This window comes from Piliocolobus tephrosceles, chromosome 5 (genome assembly GCF_002776525.5).
Source record: "Piliocolobus tephrosceles isolate RC106 chromosome 5, ASM277652v3, whole genome shotgun sequence".
In the NCBI taxonomy this organism is placed as follows: Eukaryota; Metazoa; Chordata; class Mammalia; order Primates; family Cercopithecidae; genus Piliocolobus; species Piliocolobus tephrosceles.
In genome coordinates, this window is record NC_045438.1 from 83,216,558 (window position 1) to 83,227,638 (window position 11,081).

Below are 11,081 nucleotides of genomic sequence, written 5' to 3' on the forward strand. Positions count from 1 at the left end.
ATTCAAATCCAGACCACAGATGGTTATTATAGATTTTATTGAATGCTTTGAAGGGAAATAAGGCATTACATCATACCTTGCACTGTAAACTTTCCTTAAAATGCTTTAAGCATTTCTCTTTTTCCCCAAAACCTCTCTCCCTCTGGCAACTGACTCATCTCTTCTTTCCTGCCTTTGTATACCCAACAGCCACTCCAGCTGGGGCTCCACCCTTATCACCTTATTTATTTATTTGAGACAGGGTGTTGCTCTGATACGTGGGCCAGAGTGCAGGGGCGTAATCACAGGTCACTGCTGACTCAACCTCCCAGGCTTAAGCAATCCTCCCACCTCAGCCTCCAGAGTAGCTGGAACTACAGGTCCAAGTGCTAACCTCCAATGTGACTGTATTTGGCAGTAGGACTTTAGGTAGGTAATTAAAGTGAAATAAGGTCATAAGTGTGGCTCTTGCCTATAATCCCAGCACTTTAGGAGGCTGAGGCGGGAGAATGGCTTGAGCCTAGGAGTTCGTGCATAGACCAGCCTGGCCAACATGAGACTTTACCTCTACAAAAGAATATAAAAAATTAGCTGGGTGTGATGGCACAGGGCTGTAATCACAGTGCTTTAGGAGGCCTAGGCAGAAAGATCACCTGAGGCCAGGAATTTGAGACCAGTCTGAGAAACATAGCAAGACCCTATCTTCTCACACAAAAAAATTTAAAACCTAGCTGGTCATGGTAGCATGTGCCTGTAGTCCTATCTATTAGGGAGGATCAACTGAGCCCAGGAGTTTGGTAAGCAATGATTGTGCCACTGCACTCCAGCCTGGGCAATACAGTGACACTCGGTCTCTAAAAAACCGAAGATTAAAAGGTTCCTCAAAAGCTTCATTTTACAGTCCTATTTCCTCTAAGTTTTCTAAGTCAACTAACAAAAATTTCATCATTGCTATTATTGTAGGTTACCCAACTTTGCTAAAATTAGCTTCCTTTGTTATAAATTAATTTGGCTTAGGGGAAAAGTTTGTTCAAGATGAACTATGATAGAGATATTTATTTATTTGTTTATTTATTTTTCCAAGACATGGTCTCACTCTGTCACTCAGGCTAGAGTGCAGTGGTGCCATCTCTGCTCACTGCAACCTTTGCCTCCCAGGTTCCAGCAATTCTCCCACCTCAGCCTCCCAAATAGTTGGGACTACAGGAGTGCACCAGTACACCCAGCTAATTTGTGTATTTTTATTAGAGACGGGGTTTCGCCATGTTGGCCAGGATGGTCTCAACCTCCTGACCTCAAGTGATCTGCCCGCCTTTGTGATCAGCACTTTGGCCTCCCAAAGTAAGCCACTATGCCAGGCCTGATAGAGATATTTAATTCAATTTTTTTCAGGTAAATGTGATAGCTGGTCAATTTTTTGTTTTGTTTTGTTTCTTTTTAAATCTTTTTGTTTGTTTGTTTTTTAGAAACCTCATCTGGAAAATTTCTAAAACTTAGAATGCCATTTTTATTACCATTTCAGAAAAGTAAATGCTTTCTTCATTGTCTAATTCATACCAAGTGGTAGCAACTAACGCTCTCATTTCTTTTCTTGTCTAAAATTAGCTTATAATTGTACCCGAGTGTTGTTGTTGGCAAGCAGTCCAATTTCTTTCTCCAGAAACACTTGATCATGCAGAGGTCTGCAACCATGAAGACATATAATATGGATCTATCATGTTGCTTTGAAAGTTTGATGCTGGGTGCAGTGTCTCATGCCTGTAATCCCAACACTTAGGGAGGCCAAAGCAGGAGAATGGCTTGAGCTTAGGAGTTTAAGACCAGCCTGGGAAATACAGGAAATATAGTGAGACCTTGTCTCTACAACAAATGCAAAAATTAAAAAAAAAAAAAAAATCTTGAAATGCCAGATTTGACCATAGCACTAAATACCAAGGGTTAGTACAAGACAAAATTAATTGTACAACAGTGTGTGCTGTTGAATGGAAGTGAACCAAAATTATATTGAAAGTGTGAATAAAAGGCCTAAAATCAGTTTTAACTGGAATGTCCGATGATTTATATTTACCATTAGAAGAGACCTATACCACATAAATTAATTTTAGAGTAATAGAGAAACTATCAAAGGAAATGAACAATGAATGTGTCTGAAGGAAAGAGAAAAGAGGGGGAATAAGGAAACAGTATGCAGCTGTGAAATTTTTACATTGTTGTAGTCTGGTCTAAATATTTCTATTTTAAAAAATTAAGTCTGCAATAAAATAATAAAATAAAAACTCAGTGTTTTTGGAAGAGCGTTTCAGCTAAGTGCAGTGGCTCAGGCCTATAATCCCAGCACTTTGGGAGGCCGAGACGGGTGGATCGCCTGAGGTCATGAGTTCAAGACCAGCCTGGGCAGCATGGTAAAACTCCATCTCTACCAAAAATACAAAATTAGCCAGGCTTGGTGGCACATGCCTGTAATTCAAGCTACTTGGGAGGCTGAGGCAGGAGAATTGCTTGAACCTGGAGGCAGTGGTTGCAGTGAGCCGAGATCACACCACTGCACTCCAGCCTGGGCAAGAGAGTGACTCCGTCTCAAAAAAAAAGAAAAAAAGAGGATTTCACAGGTACTAATGTGAACTTCCTTCAGAAGAGCATATGATGTCTGGATGTTTCTCTTTGTATTAATTTAGAAGTCATTTATGGCCATTGTCTGGACCCATTACTTCACTAGGGATTGCAAAATTATGACATTATAATTCTATCATCTCTTCTTTATTTTATTGACTGGAATACTTTTAGAAAAACAAAGCAAAACAAAACTTCATTCATCAACCATTTGGGTTACCCTGAGGAATAAATTTATACAGGAAAGTTAGGATCCAAAGGTGACCAATTAAGGTTGTTTTTTAGTATAATTATGAACTTGTGCACTTAAAAATATTTGATATGTTTTAATTCATTGCAGTTATTGTTCTTATTGCTACTCAAATTGTCTTATCTCTAGCCAGGATGGTCTTTGGAATCCTTTTCACATGACCCCAGAAGCTTTTGATAACTTTTTTCTGATACCAAGGTATTTTAGGCTCATCCTATACATTTTTCCCTCAAACATGTAATCAGCAGGCCGGACGCGGTGGCTCAAGCCTGTAATCCCAGCACTTTGGGAGGCTGAGACGGGCGGATCACGAGGTCAGGAGATCGAGACCATCCTGGCTAACCCGGTGAAACCCCGTCTCTACTAAAAATACAAAAAATTAGCCGGGCGAGGTGGCCGGCGCCTGTGGTCCCAGCTACTCGGGAGGCTGAGGCAGGAGAATGGCGTGAACCCGGGAGGCGGAGGTTGCAGTGAGCTGAGATCCAGCCACTGCACTCCAGCCTGGGCGACAGAGCGAGACTCCGTCTCAAAACAAACAAACAAACAAACAAACAAACATGGAATCAGCCACACTTTCAAAAAGTCATTGTCTATTTTAAGACAAAATTATATTTAGGGATTATGGTCTGGGCCCTAAGGGGTGCCAGATGATACTGGGCTGGTCATTGTTTCTAAGCCTTTTCAGTGGACAACGCTAAGAACTAATTTTTTTTGTTTTAAGACGGAGTCTCGTTCTGTCACCCAGGCTCGAGGGTAGTGGCGTGATCTCGGCTCACTGCAACCTCCACCTCCCAAGTTCAAGCAATTCTCTGCCTCAGCCACCCGAGTAGCTGGGATTACAGGTGCCCGGCACCATCCCCAGCTAATTTTTGTATCTTTAGTAGAGATGGGGTTTCACCATCTTGGCTGGTCTTGAACTCCTGACCTCGTGATCCACCCGCCTCGGTCTCTCAAAGTGCTAGGATTACAGGCGTGAGCCACCATGCCCGGCCTTTTTTTTTTTTTTTTTTTAAGACAGGTCTTTCTATGTTCCTCAGCCTGGAATGCCGTGGCGCAATCATGGCTCACTGCAGTCTTAACTTCACAAGCTCAAGTGATGCTCCCACCTCCGCCTCCCCAGTAGCTGGGACTACAGATGCATGTCACCACACCTGGCTAACTTTTTAATTTTTTGTAGAGACGGGGACTCACTTTGTTGCCCAGGTTGGTCTCCAACTTTCAAGCCATCCTCCTGCCTTGGCCTCCCAAAGTGCTGATACTATAGGCATGAGACACCATGGCCCAGCCAAGAAATACTTTACTTTTTTTTTTTTTGAGACAGAGTCTCACTCTGTCGCCCAGGCTGGAGAGTCTCACTCTGTTGCCCAGGCTGGATTGTAGTGGCGTGATCTCAGCTCACTGCAACATCCACCTCCCAGGTTCAAGTGATTCTCCTGTCTCAGCCTCTCAAGTAGCTGGGGCTACAGGCACCCACCCCAACGCCCAACTAATTTTTGTATTTTTACTAGAGATGGGGTTTTGCCATGTTGGCCAGGCTGGTCTCAAACTCCTGACCTCATGTGATCCTCCCCTCCGGACCTCCCAACATGCTGGGAATACAGGCATGAGCCACCATGCCCAGCTGAGAAATATATATATATTTTTTGAGACAGAGTTTTGCTCTTGTTGCACAGGCTAGAGTGCAATGGTGCGACCTTGGCTTACTGCAACATCCACCTCCTGGATTCAAGGGATTCTCCTGCCTCAGACTCCCGAGTAGCTGAGATTATAGGCACCTGCCACCACGCCTGGCTAATTTTTTGTATTTTTAGGAGAGACGGGGTTTCACCATTTTGATCAGGCTGGTCTTGAACTCTTGACCTCAGGTGATCCACCCGCCTCGGTTCTGAGATTACAGGCATGAGCCACCGCACCCGGCTGAGAAACACTTTTTAAAAGAGAAAATATATCACACGCAAGACCCCTTTAACTGATCTGCTTGTACCAGTCTCTACTGTTCCAATTCATCCTCCACATTTTTGTCAGAATATCCTTATTAAACACAAATCTGATCTTAATCTCCTGCTTAAAAAATCTTGATGGGGCCAGGTACAGTGACTCATACCTGTAACCCCAGCATTTTGGAAGGCTGAGGCAGGGGGATCACTTGAGGCCAGGAGTTTGAGACCTGCCTGGAAACATAGCAAGACCTACCTCTACAAAAAATTTAAAAATTAGCAGGGCATGGTGGTACATACTGTAGTACCAGCAGCTTGGGAAGCTGAAGTGGGAGGATTGCTTGAGCCCAGGAGGTTGGGGCTGCAGTGAGCCATGACTACACCACTGTGCTCCAGCCTGGGCAACAAAGCAAGACCCTGGATTGAAAAACAACAACAACAACAACAACAACAAAAACGTTCACTCTAAATCTCCATTCCAATCTCTTTAGCATTCTTCCTTTTTTCTCCCCTAGTTCAGCAACATGACACTACTCTCACCACAAATGTCATCAAGTTCACTTTGCTCCTCAAGTTCACTTTGCTTTTTCTATTCCTGGGTGAATTTAATTCAATAAATAGCTCAACATTGATTTCCTCGAAAATAACTTCTAGTACTCCCCACCCCCCAGAGAACTAATCTGTTTCCATTATATCCTCCATACTACTATGAAATACCTTTACGTGGCACTAATGAAACCGTATTATAATGACTTATTTACATACATGTCTATCTCTAGCAAGAATGTCTCTCAAAAATTAAATATACTCACCAGTGGTGGTACTATTTAGTTTTATATGTTACACTGATGAGACATTAAATGTGGAATTGCGTATTGTGAGAGTTAAAACTACAGGCACACACCACCAGCTAATTTGTTTTTATTTTTATTAGAGATGAGGTTTCGTATGTTGCCCAGACTAGGCCCTTTCCTTTTTTTTTGAGATGGAGTTTCACTTTTGGCATGCCCAGGCTGGAGTGCAATGGTGCAATCTCGGCTCACTGCAACCTCCGCCTCCTGGGTTCAAAGGCATGTCCTGCCTCACCCTCCCGAGTAGCTGGGATTACAGGCATGTGCCACCACACCTGGCTAATACTGTATTTTTAGTAGAGACAGGGTTTCTCCGTATCGGTCAGGCTAGTCTCGAACTCCTAACCTCAGGTGATCCACCCACCTCAGCCTCCCAAAGTGCTGAGATTACAGGCATGAGCCACTGCGCCTGGCCCAGACTAGGCCCTTTTCATATTTACATTAGGGAGAAAGTTTTAGTTTTGTGCCAGTATGTCTTCAACATCTCTATATTGAGTCATTAATTTTCCTTTTCTAAGAGAGAGCAGGCTTGGAGCCTGTGTAGACAAAAGTAATCGACTGGAATTTCCAACATGATTTTGTTTTGGTTTCTGTTTTATTATTATTATTATTATTATTATTATTATTATTATTATTATTAAGACAGGATCTTGCTTTATTGCTCAGGCTAGAGTGCAGTGGCACGAACACAGCTCACTGCAGTCTCAACCTCCTGGGCTCAAGTGATCCTCCCACCTCAGCCTCCAGAGTAGCTGGGACTCCAGGCACGCTCCACCATGCCCAACTAATTTGTTTTTATTTTTACTAGAGATGAGTTATCATATGCTTGCCCAGACTAGTCTTGAACTCCTGGCCTCAAGCAATCATCCTGCCTCAGCCTCCCAAAGCACTGGGATTACAGGTGTGAGCCACTGTGCCCAGCTCTCCTTCTGTCTAAAAACCTTTTTTTTTTTTTGAGACAGTCTCGCTCTGTTGCCTAGGCTGGAGTACAGTGGCATGATCTCGGCTCACTGCAACCTCCACCTCCTGGGTTCATGAGATTCTTGTGCTCTAGCCTCCTGAGTAGCTGGGACTACAGACACACATCACCATGCCCAGCTAATTTGTTTTTATTTTTATTAGAGATGAGGCTTCATATGTTGCCCAAACTAGTCTCAAACTCCTGACCTTATGCAATCTTCCTGTCTCAGCCTCCCAAAGCACTGGGATTACAGGCATGAGCAACTGTGCCTGGCTCTCCTTCTGTCTATAAAACTTTTAAAATTAGTATTGGTGATAGAGCTTTCTTTTTAAATAAAAGTGAGCTAATTTAAAGTAAACATATTACAGTAAAGAAGTACATCATTATGGCAAAAATCTCAAAGGATGGATGAAAACAACTTAAGTCTGGGAAACAATGGACTAGGTCCTTGAGAATTAGGGAGCATAACTTCTATTTTCATCCCCAGTTCCTAGCACCATGCTTCACATACAACAGATCAAGACTAAACATACGGCAAATTAATTAGGAAAAAACACCCCCCCAACATTTTCAATACCCAATATCATTTTAGGGAATATACAAGAAAAGTGACAGGCCTTCTTCTAAGTTGACTTTTCTGAAAAAGTTAGCTTGATCCCTCCTAGTTACATTATTATCCTATAAATGACCTTTTTAAAAACATGATTTCTTATGGCTATAGCAGAAGAGATCAAATTCATAAGAGAATACAATCATAGATTCTCCAACTGATTGTGTGGAATGATGATGTCTTATAAACCAAAGTACATAGATAATAAAAAATATTTACAATGTGTTCTATACAAATCCCCACATCACTCTTCCTCTTGTCATGGTTTATTTTAAGAAAGGATAGGCTATAGCAGCTCTCACTAGAGGAAAGCTAGCACCATCTGTTGGAGAGTGAGTTCACAACAGAAAATGATATTCTCTGTTGACTTCATTAATCCTGACACTGTTTCTTCAAGGTACTTTTTAATCACACAAATTTCAAGACAATAATACCTACCTAAATACAATTTAATTTTCAATTAGTTCTAGTTATCCACTATGACAGTAATAAACAAAACTAGTTAATTAATCTGATTAAGATATTAATCAGATTTATTGTTTAATCCTGTGAAAATATTAATCAGTCTTTTACTATTTGACTCCTTGATTAGACCTGATGATTAGCCCATTCTGAGCCATTTAAGAAATGGAAGAAAAGCTTATTCAACCACATACTCTATCAGATTGCTTTAGAATAACAAATATCGTATGTATTGCTCAACCTTGTAAACCTGCCTCAACTTCTTGATTATCCATGGTAATTAGAAAGAAATAGCGACAGCCTTGAATTGTGAACTTTACTCATAATCCAGAAACAGTGATTTTCTACATTCAAACTCTTCTCCCACAAATCTACTGATGATATTGTGAGGTTTGTGCTTCTCCTGTACCATTTAGAATAGATGCTTCTAAGAGACAAAAAGAATGTAAGAGATAGCCAGCTCAGACTGTGTGCACGTAGATAGAGATAACAGGAAAGTCCTAAGTGTTTAGATTCTAAATGACAGTAAGTTATGGTCATATCTGCAATTTCCCCACAGACAGGATTCAGGAGTAAACACCCAAACATTATAAATAAATTCATATGTGGCTCTATTTTAAATACAACATAGACTACTAATTTTCAAGACTTGTAAAACTGAAAAAAGATTCTGAATTTTTCTTGCAATACTCTTTATGAAACTGTGATTTCAATGAAAAAGTTTAAAAGGTATTTACTTTTGAAAAGTCAGATTATGATATCTAAATGAGAAATGACACAGATTTTCCTAAAATATTTTCAAATCAAAGTCTCTCTTAGAAGAAAAATCAAGAAGCATTAAATTGATCATAATTTTTTTAATGTATTAAATAAAAAGTAATGGAAGTAACGGTTACTTCGAAGAACAATATGTGAAACTCTCATGTAAAAAGGAGGCTTTTGTCATAGGAACAGTTGTCAGATTTGCCAGTGGTATACTCCTTGGGAATCCTCTGGCAATTTAGGAAAAACATTAACTCTCCTACGCCTGGAGGGTACCATTTGGTGCCTTAAAGCAATGATTCAATAAAGCAATACTTTTGTTAAATGGCACCTAAGTTTTAGGACATGGGGTAAATATGAATATGTTTGTGAGTCCAGGGACAGGCAGGGTGTTTACTCTTGACCTAAGCCTTTCCCCTACCTCTTCAAGTACCCTAATCCACCAAAGGGAAGGCAAAATACAGCTTCATCAGTTACTCATCTCAACTGGTTTAAGGACCAGGGCAAGACACTGGCCAAGCTGACTGTAACATTCCTTAGCTGGCCATGCCCGACAGTGTTCTCTCCTTACGCCTTCCAACCAGAAAACAGCTTTCTTGCACTTTACACTAGCTGTTTCAAATCATACCTGGAAAAAAGAACATACGTTTTTATGTAATATAAATAATTATGGTTCCACAACTTATTTTATATCAATTCCAGCTACTTTTTAAGTTCAAGTTGCTAAGAGAAACTCCTTACACAGTTGAAGACCCTTTCCTCAGGTACTTCCATCAAAAGGGAACAGAAAAAACACCCCCCATCCATCCATGCATGCTAAGTATTTTTGGATACTCCTACAAAAGCTTTTTTCAAACTGTAAAGAGCTTTGTGGTTTTTTTTCTATATTTATAAAAAGCATTTTTAACAAAATCTGACAATACTAAAAGGTAAGAAGAAAGCAAGTATCCGAGTATAATACCTATACCTGGAAAAATTCTATTTATACATGAACACACAGATAAATGTATTTATTTATTTAGAGACAGGGTCTTGCTCTGTCACTCAGGCTGGAATGCAGTGCACTGGCACAAACATAGCTTACTGCAGCCTCCAACTCCTGGGCTCAAGCAATTCTCCTGCCTCAGCCACCTGAGCAGCTAGGATTACAGGCATGTGCCACCATGGTTGGCTAATTTTTTTTTTTTTAATTTTCTGTAGAGATGGGGAGACTCTCTTATGTTGCCCAGCTGGTCACAAACTCCTAGCTTCGATTGATCTTCCCAACTTGGCCTCCCACAGCACCAGGATACAGACATGAGTCACCATGCCTGGCCAATATATTTTTAACTAAACAGGTTAATCGTTCACATGTCTCATGAATTGATTTTTCTCCACTTAACAATATGTCAGGGATGAGGTGACTACCTGCCAGGTCAAGTTTCTTTTCTTTGGTCAAGTTTCTTTTATTTGCAAAGTCAATGTAGTGGGTTGAATGGTGGCCCCCAAAAATACATGTCCAAATCCTATCACCTGGTATGTATCCTTATCTGGAAAAAGAATCTTTGCAGGTTTAAGTGAGGATTTCAAGATGAGATCATTCTGAATTAACCAAGTGGACCCTAAATCCAATGACAAATGTCCCAGAGATAGAACAGGATAGGATAGATGGCCAGTATCATTTGGCTCTGTCCCCACCCAAATTTCATCTTGAATTGTAGCTCCCATAATTCCCACGTGTTGTGGGAGGGACCTAGAAGGAGATAACTGAATTGTGGGGGCAGTTCCCCATACTGTTCTCCCGGTAGTGAGTAAGTGTCATGAGATCTGATGGTTTTATAAGGCAAACCCGTTTCACTTGACTCTCATTCTCTCTTGTCTGCCGCCATGTAAGATGTGCCTTTTGCCCTATGCCATGATTGTGAGGTCTCCCCAGTTTGAGGTGTGTCTTTATCAGCAGTGTGAAAACGGATTAATACAGTGGTTCACACCTGTAATCTCAACTTTGGGAGGCCAAGGCAGGAGGATCACTTGAGTCTAAGAGTTTGAAATCAGCCTAGGCAACACAGACTACATCTAAAATAGAGACAGAGAAAGAGAGAGAAAGAGAGAAAGAGAGGAGGCCATGTGAAGACAAGAGGTGGAGCCAAAAAATGTGTGTGGCCACTAGGGACTGGAAGAAACAGAGGATTCCCCTCGAGTGCCTTCAGAGAGACTATGGCCCTGTAGACACCTGGATTTCAGACTTCTGGCCTCTGAAGTACAAGAGAATAAATTTCTGTGGTTTCAGGCCACCAAATTTGTGGTGCTTTGTTACGGCAGCCCTAGCAAACTAATACATAGTGAGCATTCTAAGCTTTTGTATTATGAACCCAGCCTGCTCTTCAGCCTCATTTTCCAACTCTTCTCCAGCTTCATGCTTCTGTTTTGCCTCGTTTACTATATTGCCTCAAAGACTTTGCACGTGCTGTTCCACTACACTAATTACTCTTCTCCATTCTTTACCCATCTCTTCAAGACTTATTCAGGGAACATAAGTGACCCTCTAGCCTTGCTCATCATCCCACAATGCCCGCTTTCAGCAACATATAGTTCTTTTCATAGCCCTGTATCATAGTCTGTATCTTTACCAGTGTGACTGTTAGATTCTGCCTCCTTACCAAATTCTAAGCTCCAGGGG